The sequence below is a fragment of the Vicugna pacos genome, unplaced genomic scaffold (assembly GCF_048564905.1).
Source record: "Vicugna pacos unplaced genomic scaffold, VicPac4 scaffold_19, whole genome shotgun sequence".
NCBI lineage: Eukaryota > Metazoa > Chordata > Mammalia > Artiodactyla > Camelidae > Vicugna > Vicugna pacos.
Genome location: NW_027328740.1, coordinates 76,842,837 through 76,860,683, shown reverse-complemented (window position 1 = coordinate 76,860,683; position 17,847 = coordinate 76,842,837). Strand labels below are relative to the sequence as shown.

At 42.7% G+C, this 17,847-nt stretch overlaps 1 long non-coding RNA gene across 1 annotated transcript; it reads right to left on the bottom strand.

Moving 5' to 3' along the window:
- Positions 1-4,534: 4,534 nt before the first annotated feature.
- On the bottom strand, positions 4,535-17,396 carry LOC140693577 (uncharacterized). Its single transcript, XR_012069341.1, has 5 exons — positions 17,169-17,396; positions 7,762-7,909; positions 6,473-6,532; positions 5,557-5,751; positions 4,535-4,810 (listed from the first exon to the last, which is right to left on the bottom strand). It is a non-coding gene; the product is annotated as an uncharacterized lncRNA (long non-coding RNA).
- Between the last annotated feature and the right edge of the window lie 451 nt (positions 17,397-17,847).

The window sequence follows — 17,847 nt, the reverse complement described above, 5'->3', positions numbered from 1 at the left end:
TAACACCATAGGGGAGAATGAAATCAGCCAAACAGGAAATAGAGAAACCCCTCAGCAATTTCAAGGAAAATGAGAAACAGGAAAATTATAGATTAGAACGCACTTGAGAGATATGCTAGCTGCAATGTCTGAATCTTGTCTGGATCTTGATTTCAACCCCAAAACTACTTAAAAGTGTATTTTTGTGACAAGCAGGGAATTATTTTGTAACCCTAAAAAAAAGGAATATTCCAATTTTATTTGAAAGAGACCTTGTCATTTCACTAATGAAAGGTTAAGCTATGTAGGATTGTCTTCAAAATGACCCCATAGTGGGGGAGGGGAGGAGATGGAGATGAAAGATGCAACAACAGTGACTCTGAGTTTATAATTCTGGAGCTGGGTGACTGATAACACCCAGGCAGGCTGGCTGTACTGTTCTCTCTATTTCTGTACATGTTTGAATCTTTCCATAAAATGTGAAACAACAAATAGACTTCAGTGTTTTAAAACCCTCACTTTGAAGGTTAAGAGGTTTGCCCAAGTAGGTGGGCACCTGCATGGGACACTGAGATAAGAAAGAACAGACACCTGGCTCCAGACCGACCTGGGGCTACCTTGACCCTCCTCTTCTCCTAACCATCCACAGCCAGCCCATAACTGCATCCCGTCAGCCCCATTCCCCAAATGCATTCCTCATTGGCTCCCACCATCTCTCAACTGGCCCAATCCAAGAGCCTCCTACCTGGCCTCCCTGCTTCCTGGGTCCCTGCCATACATTCTCCACATTATCTTTGCAAAATGTGAGTGAGAGAAAATTACTTAAGTGCTTAAGCTATCATGACTGCTTCTCACTGTGCTTAGAGTCTACACTCCTTTCCGTGCTCCTGATGCCCTTCTAAACCTCGCGTCTCATCACTCTCACCAGCGCTGGCTCCAGTGTCTCCACAAACCTGCTGAGCACATTTGTGCCTCGGGGCCAATGGACAAGCTGCCTCTATTCCATGGGTGACTTTTCCCAGATCTTCAAATTCCAGCCTCCTTATCGCCATCTCAGCTCACATGTAACCTACTCAAAGATAGCTTTCTTAACTCACTTCCCCCCAAGTCTCCCATCTCAACACTGTGTTATTTCTTCATTTCAATCTGACATTGTTTCCTTATTTGCACGATTATTTTTGTTTTCTCGGTTGTCCTTGGCCTCCATCCCCCCAGCAGCCTTGCCCAAACAGCATAAGCCCCCGGGGAGCAGCCGGCGCTGGTGCTCTGAGAAGACACATGCTGAGCGCCACATTACAATCACGTGGTGTAGTGAAACGGTGTCGAACAGCAGATACAGAAAAGCAGTGAGAATTTCTCTCTTATTTTATAATTTAAATGAAATATAACATTTACTCCTATGTAATGAAGAATTTGGTAGGTCTTTGTTCCCAGTTCCTAGGCAGCAACCGCTAAAGCCTCAAAATTTCCCAAGATAAGAGTGTCTTTGCTATTCATGGTGGAACCTTGGATGGCTTGTGTTCATGAGATGACTCAGGATGGGGACTGGCCAGCCAGAGACACCAACCATGTGATTAGAGGAGTGGGGCTTTGAGCTTTGTGACAAGTGAGTGGCCACCAGGAGAGGAAGGGGCTCAAAATTTAGGGCTAAGGAAAGGTTTGACTTACAGTTAGGGTTTGGGTTAGCCATGTCGCTAGTGACCCAATAAATCATGGCTTTGTAATAAAGCCTGCAGTAAAAACTTGGGGCAACGAAGCTCAGAGCTCCTGTGAGCTTCCTGGTTGGTAACACTCTTGGAGGACTGTCACACTCAGATGCCATGAGGACAACCCTGAGCCCTTCCCACTGGGGTGCTCTCCACAACAGCTCACCTGATGAGACCTAAGGGCTGCTGCTTGTCTGTGCTTCGAGGAGGAGCCCATTCCCTGTACAGAAGGCCCTGATCACTGGGGCAGCTGAGGTCCTCTGACGGAGGCTGAAGTGGCACTGGGAATCAGAAGCAAACAGGTGAGCGTCACTGTCACAAAATGTTCACATGTTCTGTTGATAAAATTTGGTGCTAACACTTCATGGTCATTTGTAAATAAGGGGCCCTCACTTGCCAGGAGGGATGGAGGTACCATATAATTTTTCATAATTCTCACCCAGGATTAATATTAACCCCTTGAGGGTCATTTGCAAACGTGGGTGGAAAGGAACGCTTGGATGTCACAGTCCTGGGACCACCGTGGGTACCTGGTGAGAGCCTTGCAGATGCTTAATGTTCTACAACCGGGCCAGTGTTCCACAGCAAAAATCTAGTCCACCCAAGTGCCCAAACTGCTGCAGTGGAGGGACACCTGATGGTCCAGCCCCCTCTTTGGACACCCGGAGGAACTTGGACCCTGACAGGTTAGGGGCAGGGTCAATTCTAAAACCCAGGCATTTTTGTCCCCACAATTCAGTAGTTATTCGGTGACAGCACATGGAATATAAACAACAAAGTAACTTGACATGATGTTATATATTTAGCTTACTCAAGAAACAAAGTTTAAATCCAGTCATTCTCCTTCCCACCTGACCTACTTTCCTTTGTCTTGTACTAGCACCAGATTATTACCCACCCAGCCTTAACAAGGGTCCTGACTCCACTTACCTCCCTCCCAAACACCACATGAGATGATTCCTCAGCCTGGATGTGGGACCAGCAATTACAAGAAGCTTTAGTGGAAAAGAACTGGTTATGCACAGATACCAACTAAACACTGTAGATTCCTGGTGTCCCACAATAGTAATCATGACAGCTGTTTGCAAGTGTCCCCAAAGTTCATTTAAGACTCTCACTGCTAATTTTGCTGGGACATAAATATGAAACATGTGGACTGCTGGGCTGGACTGCTAAGCTGGGTCTCTAATCCAGGAAGCTCAGTGTCTGCTCCCTGCACCCAGCTCCCTGTTCTGTTCATGCATATGCATCAAGAAGCTGTTTAGTGTCCATTTTAATATCTTAAACAGTGCATTTCAATATTGTCTTCATCCACAAATAAGTGTACCACATAGTAGTAATGATCAATCTTAGTATTTGCTTTCTTTGGTCTTAGAGAGTCAGATAAATGGATAGCAAAGATAACAAAGTTATAGAGGGCTATAATATAGTATTTCCTTTATTTCAATGACAGGATTTATTTAAAGAGCTTAGATATAACATCCTTGCATTTATGGCATCATTAAGCGTCTGAAGCTGTTACATTATAAAAACTTCATTTCTAGCGAGATGTTATCAGTTAGAGAAGAGCTCCTAAATTTGAGGGGTTGCTGTCATCTCAGACAGAGTCCCTAAAAAATGTCAGCAATCTGCAGTATTGCCATCATGACAAGAACCCAGACAGATGAAATTTGGAAAGCCCTGTGGCTTTCTAGTGTACAGACATAAAATGGTATTTCAGAGGGAAAAGCCTGAATTACAGAAAGTGATAAATGAAATGGTCTAACATGCACTTCCCTTTCAAAGAACTAATATGTCTTTTGTCGATAATAACATCTGTCAGTAATTATGAAAAGAGCTGACAGATGCATAGTACTTAATATAAGCCAGGGCAGTTGTATCACTGACACAGATTCATTAATCCCCATAGCATCTCTACGAGGTGGGTACTACAATTATCCCCATTTTATTGGTGAGGAACTTGATAGACACAGAGGGTAAATGACATTTACAAGGTCGACAGCGAGAAACCAACACAGGTGTTCCAGCTTGAGTCTACGCTCTTGGCCACTTCTCTTTTTTTTTTTTTTTTTGGTGGTGGGGAGATAATAAGGTAATTCTGGTGGGGGGTGGGGAGGTAATTAGGGTTATATGTCTATTTTAGAGGACGTGATGGGGGCTGAACCCAGGACCTTATGCTTGCTAAGCATGTGCCCCATCACTTGAGCTGTGCCCTCCCCTCTAGAGTCTATGCTCTTAGCTGCTAATCCTCACTGTCCCACATGGTAACTGTGGGGGAAGTACAGTTCATTCATTCACTCGTTAAACTCAGCCTTCCCGGTGCCTGAGATTCAGCAGTAAACAAGACAACATGTTTCCTGCCTTAAATGAGCTTGTCGCCTCCTGATATATTATCTTCATTTTACCCAGGAAGAAACAAGGTCAAGAAGATTAGCCTTTTCCTGTTAACACCGGAGGATACATGAGGTGCTTTATTTCAATTCTGCCATTTGACTTACACCATGGGGAGGGAAAGCTGCCTTGCAAATCCTGGAGCTCACAAACCTGTTAATCCTGAATTTTTTTTAACACTGTCCCTTACTTGATACTTGACCTGAGAAAGGATGAAGTAAACCTAAAAATGTTCTAAGAGAGCTTGTGGCTTATACAAGGTAACTAACCAGCCACTGTTTACTATCCTAACAGGAATCTGTAGGCATATTTCTTTTCTTTCTCTTTTTTCCTTTTTATGGGCAGCTTTTAAAAACCAAATCAAACCAACCAAACCAAATCACTGATAATTCAACAGCAGGTTCTAAATCACCCCCAAGACAGCAGCTAAACTCGGTTTAGACTTACAATGCGGTTTCTGGTGGTTGGATTGAAGAATGTATCTCTATCCTGAATATAAAAGTCTTTCATGGAGCTCTTCTCAAATAGGGCAATGAAAAACTCTTGTTCCGGTTGTTGATACTTTCATCCACTTGGAGGACTTTCATCAAACAGCGGAAGTTATCAAAGGCTGAGGACCGGGTTTTCAAATCATTGGGCTTCAGAGGCAATATTATGTGCAGTATCTCAGCGTATGTACAGAACACCTCCCACAGGGGGTGTACTTTTGCAAATACAAGCTTGTCATCCAAAACCTATATTGGGAGAATGAAAACACAAACCAGGAAAATATTTTCACATTTTTAGTATACAGATTTTTCCTACGTTGCTGGTAGTTAAAGCACTTGTGCAAACACACACATATGTCACAGTGGTAAAAGTGAAGATATAATAAAAATAGATTTGCAATACATCATACATTTTTGCCTTAAAGATAATTTCTTTGTTGAAATTACTGAAAAGTTTTTTAAATTCCTTACAGTTCCTTTATAAAATAACCAATGTTTTAGATAAAGAAAAGCAAACTTGTTAATTTTTAGTCCAAATTAGTAACTAAAAATAGAAACACCAAAATATTCTTTGCAGTGGTATTGTAATGACAATTTTTTAAATTTCTGAAACCTAGAACTATTTACATATCTGTTCAATATATTGTTAAACAGCCATTAAAAGGGATTTAAAAGATTTATATTTATTGATATGGAATATATAATAAAAGGAGAAAACAAAAAAAAGTGAAATAATAATTTTCCTTTTTGGAAGGGAAAAATATCTTCATTTGAACAAAAAAAAGTTTAGAAGGATTTTATGATCCTTTATATATAATTAAGGTACAGATGGTTTTTAATTCCACTGTTCTTTCACTTTCAATTTTGGGGGTAACTTTTTATAATAAAAAAATCTTTAAAAAGGTTCTTGCATAAATACATTAATAGATATATTTATGACTATATTCTCTGGCTATTAAAAAAGATCTCCTAGCTGTGGATCTGAAACTTACATTCCATAATGCAGATTCTGACTGACTCGCCTCCCAGCCCACAGCAAAGGCACGGCTAGTGTGACATGTTTCAAATACCATTCCAAGGAACATGCAGGCTCCCAGCCAATGGCTGCAAGGGGACTGACACTGATCTGGTTGCTCCCAGCTGCAGACCATCACAGATGAGGTTAGATCCACAGGCTCATATTTTCTCTGTCAAAAGAAATCAGAAAGTGTTAGGCTTTTACTTACACCAGGGAACAAGAAGTTGTTTTTTTATGCAAAAAAATAACAACAAACCAATTTGAACCTGATGAAAAGACATTTACTCAAAACAGCACAGTAGCAATGAAGGTGCTCTGGCAGACAGGGACTTGTTGGATTCCTGTGAGTGCTGGACTCCTCACATGGAATTTCCTTGGCACTCCAGAAGGCCTGTGGTTGTCCTCATGGGTTTGTGGCCATAAGTGGCGCACAAAAGTCTCTGGCTTTGCCACAGTTTCAAAGCCTTTTTGGCTTATGAAAGGTTTTGCCCTCAAATGGAGTTTTCTTGAGTCCAGTCACTGATGTCATTTACCAGAGTTACAGTCCAGATCTGATATTCTAGACTCTTAATATCTTGCAGACATTCAAATGGTTCAGGTTTGGATGTGTATTCACCTCTGCAGGCCTGGACCAAATCCGATAAAGACACCCGGACAAGTTCAGCAAAATACAAAGAAATTTTTCTCTCTGCAAGACTGAAATGTCTGTGAAGCTATAAAAACATCTGCACCTACAAAAATAGGGAACCAACTCATCAATAACATATCTATCCATAATGCATGGACATTCAAAATAAATACTGTATTTACTCCTATTAAATTCTATCTTGCTTTTGCCAAACTGTGTCCTAAACTGAAAGGAAAGTAGGTAAATGTAGAGAATTTTTTACCTTTTAAGAGAAAAAGGAACCCTCCTACTCGGTTGGTGGGAATGTAAATTGGTGCAGCCTCTATGAAGGACAGAAAAGAGGTTCCATAAAAAAATGAAAATAGACTTCCGTGTGATCCAGCAATCCCATTCATGGATATATGTTTGGAGAAAAATTTAATTCAAAAAGACACATGCACCCCAATGTTCACAGCAGCACAATTTAAAATAGCCAAGACACTGAAACAACCCAAATGTTCACTGACAGATGACTGGATAAAGAAGTTGTGGTATATTATATATATATATATATAGTATATATACATGTATGCATATATATACACACGCATATATACACATGAACACACACACAAATGGAATACTGTTCAGCCACTAAAAAATAAAATAATGACATTTGCAATAACATGGATGGACCTACAGGGTATTATGCTAAGTGAAATAAGTCAGAGAAAGAAAAACAAATATTCTATGTATTAACTTATATGTATATCTAAAAAATAAAACAAATTAATGACTATAATAAAACAGAAATAGACTCACAGGTACACAGAACAGACTGGTGGTTACCAATGGGGAGAAGGAGAAGAGGGGAGGCAGGAAGGGGTTAGGGGATTGAGAGGTAAAAAGTACTAAGTATAAAATGGATAGGTTACAGGGCTGTATCATACAGCACAGGGAAATATAGCCATTATTTTATGGTGACTTTAAATGGAATATAATCTATAAAAATGTTGAGCCTCTGTTTTGTACACCTGAAACTAATATGATGCAAATCAACTACTCAATTACAAAATTTTTAATCAAAGTTTTCTTTTCATATTATTTGCAATAAGTTAGAAGCCAGCACTGTCAACAGAAACATAGTGCAAGTCACAATTTTCCAGTAATCCCATTTAGAAAATAAAAAGGAACAAGTGAAATTAATTCCAGTAATAATTACATTTATCCCAAAATATCCAATATACTATCATTTCAAAAGTGTGATTGACACTTTTAAAACTTATTAATAATATTTTACATTATTTTTGTTGTACAAAGTCTTGAAAATCTATTATGTATTTTCCACTTATAGAACATCTCAATTCACAATAGCCACATGTGGCTGGTGGCTACCATACTACACAGACCAGATTACACCATTCACACTTCTGATAAATTAACTGCTCTTACTTATTTAAAAAACTTGCAGAAAAGGGTTTAGATATTCCCTCTATCAAACAAAGCAACCTTGACAGGTGGGGATTATTTTCATTATAAAGTGAAAAATAAAGGTAAGAGAGCCATGCTTACATGTATGTTAAGGTAACAATACCTTCTTAATTCATTCAGGACTTTACAATCTTTCTTCATATGCCAAGGATTCACTGTCACTGCGCAATGTTTTTCACTACTATCATCTTTGTGATTGAGAGGCTTCTGATGACCCTGCTTTGTGCTTCTGTACATAAAGTAACAAAACAGAGAAAAAGACCTTATTAAAGATAATTTAGGGGGGAGGGTATAGCTCAAGTGAAAGATCATGTTCTTATCATGCACAAGGGCCTGGGTTCAATCTCCAGTAATTCTTCTAAAAATAAAATAAATAAATAAAAACCTAATTACCACCCCCAGCAAAAAATTAATTTATTACTTTAATTAAAAGTTTAAAAAAGATAATTTAGTGCAGGCTTATCAGGCTACAAGAGCTACAATGAATGCCCCCACCCATTAATTTAGAAGAAGTCTCACAGTATTTCTCAACATAAAGGCTAAAATATAATTGAGAACACTTCCTGATGGTCAGCATCATTTTAACAAAAATGTAGATAATTACGTCCCTGTTGTCAAATTTCTGTCAGAGTTGGGCATGGAACATTTAGTTAGTAAAAGTGATTTTGCAGCTCTCTTTGAAAGAAATGCTGAGAAATGATCTTTTCTGTTGGAAATTAGCCTGCTTTTAAATTCTTCAGTAGGCATAAGTGTTTACAAACCAGGCAGGAACTGGATTATATTTTACATATACTTTAGAAACTGATTTGAATTTTGCCCTCTACCTGCAAGGCTATTTCTTAGGTAATAACATAAGCAGGCCACTATACTAAATTTTGTTTCCCTGTTTGCTTAATCCTCACAACAACTCTGTAAGCTGCTATTATTACCCCCATATAACAGATAAAGAGCTTGAGGCAGAAAATAATTTGGGTAACTTGGTAAATGGTGGAGCTGGGTAAGACTGCAGCCAGTCTGACACTCAGGTCCATTCTTCTCACCAATGTCTGATACTGCTACCTACATTCAGCAATGACCGCTAATTTCATATTTAAGTGTGTCATTTCTAAAAGTGCAAAGCTATATTAGTACTGCTGTGTAAATTATCCGTTTGAGATGTGATTGCCAAAAAAAAAAAGAAATAAAATCAGGGTGCCACTGAGGGGGGGCAAACTGCATATGGACGGACACAAGGGGACTTTGTGAGGACAAAGTTGCACAAATCTAGAAATAGCTAAAATGGCTGACTTGTACAATTATAATGTGTGAATTTCATGGCCTGTAAATTACACCTTAATACAGATATTAAATTAAGAAACTGGGATACAAAATTAAGACTAAAACACATATATAAATCACACAAAGAACAACAGGCAAATATCATTATTTACTGCACCATTGTCCTTGATGCAGCTTCCTATCCTCACCCATTCCTGAAAGGATGATTCATTTTTAAAATAGTCTTTTAATTTATTCAGCAAATAATTTTTGATTGCCTACTATGTACCCAGGACTAGTCTAGGCAGTTGGAATAGATAAATAAACAATACAAAAGTCCTGTTCTCACGGAGCTTTGTTGGAGTCTAGCTGGGATGGGGGTGGAGATGACAATTCACACAACAGAGCAGCAGAGGAGGTGGCATGTTAGGAAAGAGGAACCATGGAAAAATCAAAAAAGGGCAAGGTAAAGAGAGTTTAGGGTATGGGATGAGGGTGATGTTGTATTAAATACCAGAGCAGGCCACACTGAGGACTGAGGTTAGAACTAAGACTTGGAGGTGAGAAGTCCCAGGTGGACGGAATAACCATCACCGAGCCCAGCGTGCACTTCGCATGTTCCAGAATGGGGGCACGGCTGGAGCTGCAGAGAAGGGTCAGTGCAGATCCTGTATGGCCTTGGAGGACGTTGTAAGGACTGTGGCTTTTACCCAGAGTGAAATGGGGAGGCACTGCAGAAGGACGACACAATCTAACTTAGGTTTTCGAGGCTCACTTGACTGCCAGGTGAGAATAGTCGAAACGGGTCAGAGATGAAAGGAGGGAAGCCTCTGAGAAGGGCTGTGCAGGAGGAGAGGACAGTGGCTCAGGGTAGGGAAGCAGCAGTGGAGGCAGGAACCATGGTGAGAAGTGGCTGGGTTCTGGATATGTTTTAAAGGCAGTGTTAAACCAGATCTATTGACAGAATTCATGTGGTATGTCAGTGAAAGTCAGAATAACTCCAAGTTTTTTGACCCAAGCAGCTGGATGGATTAAGTTTCCACTAACTGAATGGGGGAGGTTGCAGGAAGAACCAGTTTGGGGTGTAGGAGAACAAAGAGCTCAGTTTTTACACATGTTGCTTTTAAGATATCAGAGTTTCAAGTGAAGATGTCAAATCAGCAGAAGATTGTAAGAGTCCAGAGTTGGAGAGAAAAATTCTAGCAGGAGACAGAAATGTGGGAATCATGGGTCACACAGGTGGCACAGGAAGACATGAAACCCAGGTACTCAAACATTAAGATAACCTGGCATTAACCATAGAAGTTGTCCTTGAGGGCCTGCCTACTAGGTGTGGATATCAGTCCTATTTCCTGACCACTCGAGTTTTAAAAAGCAACTTACAAATTAATTCGTGCAAGACACTGCCTCCAGTGTGTGGGTCCAGAGCTGGAGTGGGAGAATTGGATGGTGCACACTACTCCCTACAGTAGAATGTGTGTGTGTGTGTGTGTGTGTACACATGTGTGTGTGCGCAGGGGGATGAGATACACCTGGCTTAAGAAAAAGAGCTAGTAAGTCTAGAAGCTGAAAGATGAAAGAACATCCAGATATGGTAGAGGGAACAGGGGAAACACTGTGTACTGTAAGACATATCCCCATAATGCCATTTCCCACCATCCTTTCATCAGGAACACAGTTGGAAAGGGGGGAATTATGTAGATACGTGTGATGTACACAAACTTTCTGAGTATGTAACACAGAATATCTACATATGTAGCAAGTTAGTGATATTTATATATGCTTCAAGTTTAAAAACAAGTTCACAACAGAGGGAAAATAAAATACTGAGGAGTGGTAGAAGTATCATAGAAGGCCTTTCAATGCTCAGAATGGAAGCAAAAGCAGCTTCACCCAACAAAGAACGTCAATAAGGGTCAAGAATGTTTATATTTGCTTAAGAAATTGAGAGTTACAACTTCCTGCTATAAAGAATTAACATAAGACAGATACCACACTATAAGCAACGTCTATACTGGAGCTTTCTTAAAGCTATTTTAGTTCCTGCTTGTTCTGATGTACTCCAGACACTCTGCAAAGAAAACCTTCTATTCAAAGGCTTAAAGGAATAAAATAAGAAATAACACTGCATTCTTTTCAGTGGTCTCTGTACTGAAAGTCACTTGCAAATGCAGCACCCTGCCACAGGTCCACATTTTTAACAATAAAGACCTTTGCGCAATTTTTCAATTGCTATGTGACTTTGGGTCAGTCTCTCACTAAGAAGCAGAATGGAGTACCAGAAAATGACACATCAGGTCTAAAACTACAGATGTGGGAGATGAACCTACACCAGGAAACAGCTAAGTGGGAGGGTAAGGTTTACCTTTTAAGTTACCGTAAGTGCAGCTACACCTGCTCCCTGCTTCCCCTGTGAAGTGAAGAGCTAGTCTTTTCCAGAAAAGCTCTCATTCTGAGAACTGTCTTCTTTAAAATATTCGGAGATTCTCTTTTAAGGTTCTTGCACTTTTAAGCCTTTCCCCAACTCTACATCCTATAACAAGTGTAAAAATTATCCTATAGCCTATTGTTACAGAACATACTCTACAAAAGCTGAGGTTTCCCAGGGTTTGGATCCCAGAACTCTGCTACCAGATAATCCTAAAGCTTTCCTTCCATAACAGACTCTTCCGCCAATTCCCAGCTGTGGGCAAATTCGGCTTCTCAGATCAGGTAACTTTCTAACTCTGCCTACGAACACTCTGCTGCCAGTAAAGGAACTCTCAGACAGAAAGCACACAATGCCCCTAGTGAGGGTTGCCTCCTTCAATCAATCAAGATGCCATCACCAAGCAAATATTTAAACCTACTGCAAAACCTCTAAAGACATCTTACAAACAATATAGTTTGTATAGATGCATACTATTTGCTCTGGAATAGTGATTTCGAATGGAAGGAACAAAGGACCACATGACCCAAGCAATTTTTTAAAACTGCACATAACCATCCCTCTTCACGTGAGGATTCAGGCAAGACGGTCTTACAGGCCTAGGTGTAACAGAATGACAGCACCTCTAGGAGTAGGTTGAAAAGCAGCGAGGTAGACTTCTAGTGAGAGGGGGTGATGTAATAGGCCCCATCGCCCACTTACCTACCAGCACAGGACAGTCATCTCAGATCGAGAACAAACACTTTGGGAAACAGAGGTTGTTTATATTTTTATGGTATTCTGGTGGAAATAATGCCCTGAGTCATGTGAAGTTGTGGCTGCAAAATTGAACAGGGGACTGGACACTTTCACATTCAGGACAAAAATAGCCCCTGGATAGCCACCATATCTGCTCTCCCCTTTGCCTGTTCACCCCAAAAGCTGCAGGACTCTCCTGCTTGCAATGACACCCACCACTTCTCACAAATTCTTGCCAAGTTCACATCAGCAGCTGGTGGTGTCAAAGTCACCATTTGTACTGCTATGAAGTCCCTCCATTTCTTTATATCCCTTCTATTTTCTCTGTTGTCTTCCTAGCTACACTTGCATTCACAAGATAGTTACCGCACTAACATTGCCTCTGTAATCAGTCCAGGATATAGGAAGTAGAGATTCAACTGTAACCAGTCCCAGAATACTTGTCATGCCACACTAGTGTCCCAAAAAATACTCTGGCATCCCTCATCTCACTCAAAGGACCACTGCATTACTTAGAGGTTGTAAAATTAGAGGGCTTTCTCTACTGGGAAACACTGTGGCTTGTGGTAGAGTTGTGATTTCAGTTTTTGCAACTACTTACAAGCAAAAAGACATGGCCCGCAAATTGTCTTCAAGCGTTTGGTATTTAAACTTTCATTAGATACAGAGCCGGTGGACTAACCGTAATCTATGAACATATGGTCATATTATCAAATAATGTTCATGTCTACCTTACAGACATGTAAGAACTTGGATTACACCTGCAAGCCTCTAGGACTTTAGAATTAGATGTGAAGCATCCTGTGAGATAAAAAACCTCCTATCCAGTCACAGAACACAATTATAGACAACATGACACTAATGTCACTGAATACATTAGTATAGTCCATGTATGGTTAAGTTACATCTCCAATTTCTCAGAGCTGGAAAGGAGATGTCTAGAAAAGCTGGAAAAGCCCAATTACCAAAACAGCTCAAAAGTTAATGCAGACTCCTGCACCTCCCAGAGCAGAGGGCGGAGGGGGCATTGCCCAACACTCTGTCCTCCCCCAGGATGTGGCATGTGGGGAAGCAGGCAGGAATGGGTGGCTGGGACTCGGAGGTGGAGAGGTGATGAAAGCAAGAGTGGAACTGCTCTGGTCCTAGAAAAACAGAGCTGTAAAAAGCTCGGCTTCAGTTCAACCAACTCCCTCTCCCACTTTCCCTCCCACCTACGTGACAAACAGAGCACAGCCAGGCACTTTCTGCCCATGACGGTGACTACTAGTAGGAAAGGGACCAGGATAAAAGCATGCCCTATAAAAGATCAGTCTGATTTTAAGGCTATGTTATAAACAATGAACAGCACTGTCAGAGTGGGACACTTGTGTGGCGCTCAAGTAGGGAGGAGGAGGTTGAGGATCCATTTCCAGCACTTCCATGTCTTTTATCACTCCTATTTCTGACCTTTCCTTTGCCACTTTTTGAAGCACTGCCATCACTGGCAGGTAAAGGGGCAGCAATGTGACTTGGCCGTTTGGCTGATGGGGCTACATTTCCCAGCAGTGGAATGAAAAGGCACTGGAAGAGGATCAGCTGGAAGATGTGAACTGCGGTCCTGGCCTGTGCCAAACACTAACCAGGTGACCCTGGGTTAGGCTCTTAGTCTCTCTGGGCTTCCGGCTGTTTACTTATAAAAGAAGGTTTTGTCATTGCACAAATATATCCAATATGAAATGTAACATGAAAGTCAAACATAATGACATCTCACCTGCTTGCCTCAGGGAACTGTACAAGCACTGAACACTATGTGAATGTAAACACAGTCTTAAGAAAACTATTGAGGTAAAGCACTAAACTGAACATGGAGATAAAGTTTTATGGATTTTCTTGGCTTTCTTTTTTAATTGCAACACTGAATTAATAGTTATTAGCTATAATCCACACCACCACCACTGCGAAAAAATAAAGAAGGTAAGCACTGCCTGGATGCCTGTTATTGCCCGATGCTAAGCAGGGTGAGGGGTATAAAGGAGGCTGAACAAGTGAGTCTTCTCCAGTTACCAGCTAAGTGAGGAGACACATTGGAAACCACCCAGGAATGGTACCAAGTCAGTACTCAAATCCAAGATTACAGGCTACTGATCATAAACAGTACAGGAATACAAAGAGGAGCTAGAAGTATTTGGAATAACTAGGGAAGACTCTATGAAGGGGATGGGGCTCCAACTAGTTCTCAGGGCAATTCTAAGCTGTTTTAACTGAGGACTGGATAGGAAAAGGCTGGTGACTCCTGGTTTTTAATAAGGCACAGGTTACCCTAGGAGGCTAAGTTACATAATGATTGGAACAAATAAGGTAAGTCCAAAATGATGAAGGGTCGAGACTCCCTGGCTGAGATCTGGTTGTGTTAAGTCTTTGACTTGACTGTAGATGTGGGAGCACCAAAACTGTAGGTTGACTGAAAGGGGGGGAGAGAATATCCAAGAATTCAGCAGAAGGAAAAATTCATGTATCAGGGATGAAAGCTCTTCATCAGAGTTTCAGCAATCAGAATAGACACTTGAAACCAAAAACATACAGTTCAAGAAGCTGACAAAATGTGGAGGGTGGTGAGAGAAAGATAAATCAAAGACCACTCCAAGCCTTTGTGTATTCAAGACCGAAAGAATGATTATCCCACTGAATAAGTGGAGACGCTGCAAGAAAAAAGATTATGAAATCAGCTTTAGACATGTTGAATCTGACGTATGAGCTAAGAGTAGGTTTTCTCTAAGAAGCTCAAAATTCAAAACTGAAGCACAGATGTTGAGTACAGGCTTAAGATGCAGATGGACAAGACATGATAAATCTCCTAAAAAAACATAGGCAAAACATTATCTGACATAAATCTTAGCAACATTCTCCTAGGGTAATCTACCCAGGCAATGGAAATAAGAGAAAAAATAAACAAAAGGTACATAATTAAACTCATAAATTTCTTCACAGCAAAGACAACCATAAGTAAAACAAAAGGAAACAACAACCTACGAATGGGAGAAAATATTTGCAAATGATACGACTAACAGAGGCTTAATTTTCAGAATATATATAACAGCTCATACAACTTAATAACAAAAAAACAAACAACTCAATCTTAAAATAGGCAGAAGACCTAAAAAAGCATTTCTCCAATGAAGACACAAATGGCCAATAGGCACATGAAAGAATGCTCGATATCACTAATAAACTGAGAAATTCAAATCAAAACTATAATTAAGTATCAGCTCCCATCATTCAGAATGGCCATCGCTCAAAAGTTCATGAATGATAAATGCTAGAGAGGCTGTAGAGTGAAGGGTACCCTCTTACACTGCTGGTGGGAATCTAGTTTGGTGTAGTCATTATGGAAAGCATGGAAATCCCTGAAAAAACTAAAAGTAGACTTACCCTATGACCCAGCAATCCCACATCTGGGTATATAACTGGAAAGAACTCCAATGTGAAAAGATACCTGCACACCAGTATTCACAGCACCACTGTATACAAGAGCCGAGACATGGAGGAAAGCTAAATGTAGCAACAGATGACTGGATAAAGAAGTTGTGGCATATTTATACACTGGAATACTACTCTACCATGAATAGGACAAAATAAAACCATTTGCAGCAACATGGATGGAGCTAGAGATCGTCATTCTAAGTGAAAGCAGCCAGAAACAGAAAAATACCAAATGATACCACTCATATGTGCAATGTAAAAAAAGAGAGAAAAAGACACTGTGAACTCATCTACAGAACAGAAACAGACTTGCAGACTTAGTAAACAATCAAGGTTACCAGGGAAAGGGGATAGGAAGGGATAAATTTGGGAGTTCGAGATTTACAAATGTCAGCCACTATATATAAAAAGAGATTTTAAATTAAGTTTCTTCTATATAGCACAGAAACCTATGTTCATTATCTAGCAATAACCTATAATGAAAAAGCTGATACAGCCACCAACTGAGGAAGCAGGAGAAGAAAGGAGAGTTAGTTATGCTGGGCTAGAGCCCACTTCTAAAATCCTTGTCAGCCACTGAGGCTGCCCCGAGTACACTGAGCTTTCCTCCCAGGGACAGGCTGACATGACATGCGTCCTGCAAACCTGGGGCAGCAGAGGCCGTCCCCAGGTCTGGCCCTAGGGGAGATGGGAGCAAGTCCACCTGCTCCCCTTGGGGCAGCACCCCTCCCTGCAGCCCCCGCCACCTGACTGCACCACGCCTGCATCTCAGGAAACCACTGACTTGAAAACAACTGATCCACGAACCTGGGGCAGTGGCAGGGAGATGGGCAGCGACCTGGCAAGCTGGTAGACTTGCCCCCATCTCCCCCATGGCCTGTCCAGGGCTCGGCCTCTGCTGCTCCAGGCACGGTCCGCAGGTCAGCCTGCTCTCGGGAGGAGGGCACGGTGTGGTTGAAGGCAGTGGCGGGTTATGGGGTCTGCCCATGGGAGCCCTTGGATTTGCTTCAAACTCCCCAGCGCATGGCCTGAGCTTGGCCTCTGCTGTCTCAGGTTCGTGGAACTCAGGTTACAGGTCAGCCTGCTCCTGGAAGGCGGGTGCTGTGCTGTCAGGGAAAGGCGGCAGCTGCGATGGCGGGATTGGGGCTGCCCTGTGAGAGCGCGGGGGTTGCAACAATTTCCCGCTGCTGCTGCAGCCATCCCAGCACACTCATCGCACCGAGCCCATCTCCCAGGAGCAGAATGACCTGTAACCTGAGTCCCACTAACCTGGGTCTTTAGAGGCCGCCCCCAAGGTCAGGCCGCAGGTAAGATGGGAGCAAATCCATGGGCTCTCATGGGGCAGTCCCCATTCCATCCGAGGCCCCGCGACCGCACCGCACCCACCTGCAAGGAGCAGGCCATCGTCTGAGGGCCAGTCGGAGATGCTCTGGAACCGTCCGGTGCCCTCCCAACTCCCGGGGCTGTACCTGCTCTCCTAAACCCGTGCATAAGCGGCGGCAAAAACACGGTGTTCAGGAACTACTAATACCGGGGTTACCACGAACCACAGCGGTGGCTGGGACCCGCCTCAGGGTCCTAACGGGACGCGCGGCCGGGACCTCACCTCCGCACCCCTCCCTGGGCGCCTCCTCAGCTGCACAGCCCAGGCGTCACCCGCCGGCTCCCCGAGCAGCGCGCCCCCACCAGCGCCCTCTTAACTGTCCGGCAGCGGCAGCCGAGCCGCGGGCAAGCGGCGGCCCAGGCCCCAGGCCGTGTTCCTCTTCCAGGAGCTGGTCCAGGAGCAACCGGCTGCCGCCAGCTTCCACGCGTTCTGGGTGGGTTCCGGCGTCCGCGCGTCTGTCCGTCTGCGCGTGTGCGCCCCTCCTCCTCCCGCCCGCAGCGCAAACTGCTCGGGTGGGTCTCCTGCTTTACCGGCCCTGGCCGCTGGGGCCGGGAGGAGCCAGGTGGGGCCCCTCCTGCTTGTCCCGCCGGGTCTCCATCCCCAGAGCCTTCACCCAGCCACCGACTGGGTCCTGGCATTGAACTAGAACCACGACTGCCCTAGGCCAGGCCTCACCCACCCAGCCCCACTTTCCCTGCTCAACTTCCCCTCCCTGTTACTACCCTCCCACCACTGGCCAGGCCCAGTCTCCCACCAGACCTTGAAGACAGGGCTCCTTCTCCTCACACCATGGTCCCTGCCCTGACACTCCATCCTGCTAGGTCCTAACCTATGGCCCCTACACCCACAAGCTTACCCCTCATGCCTCAGCACAGGACACCCAACATCCTGAAATTATCCC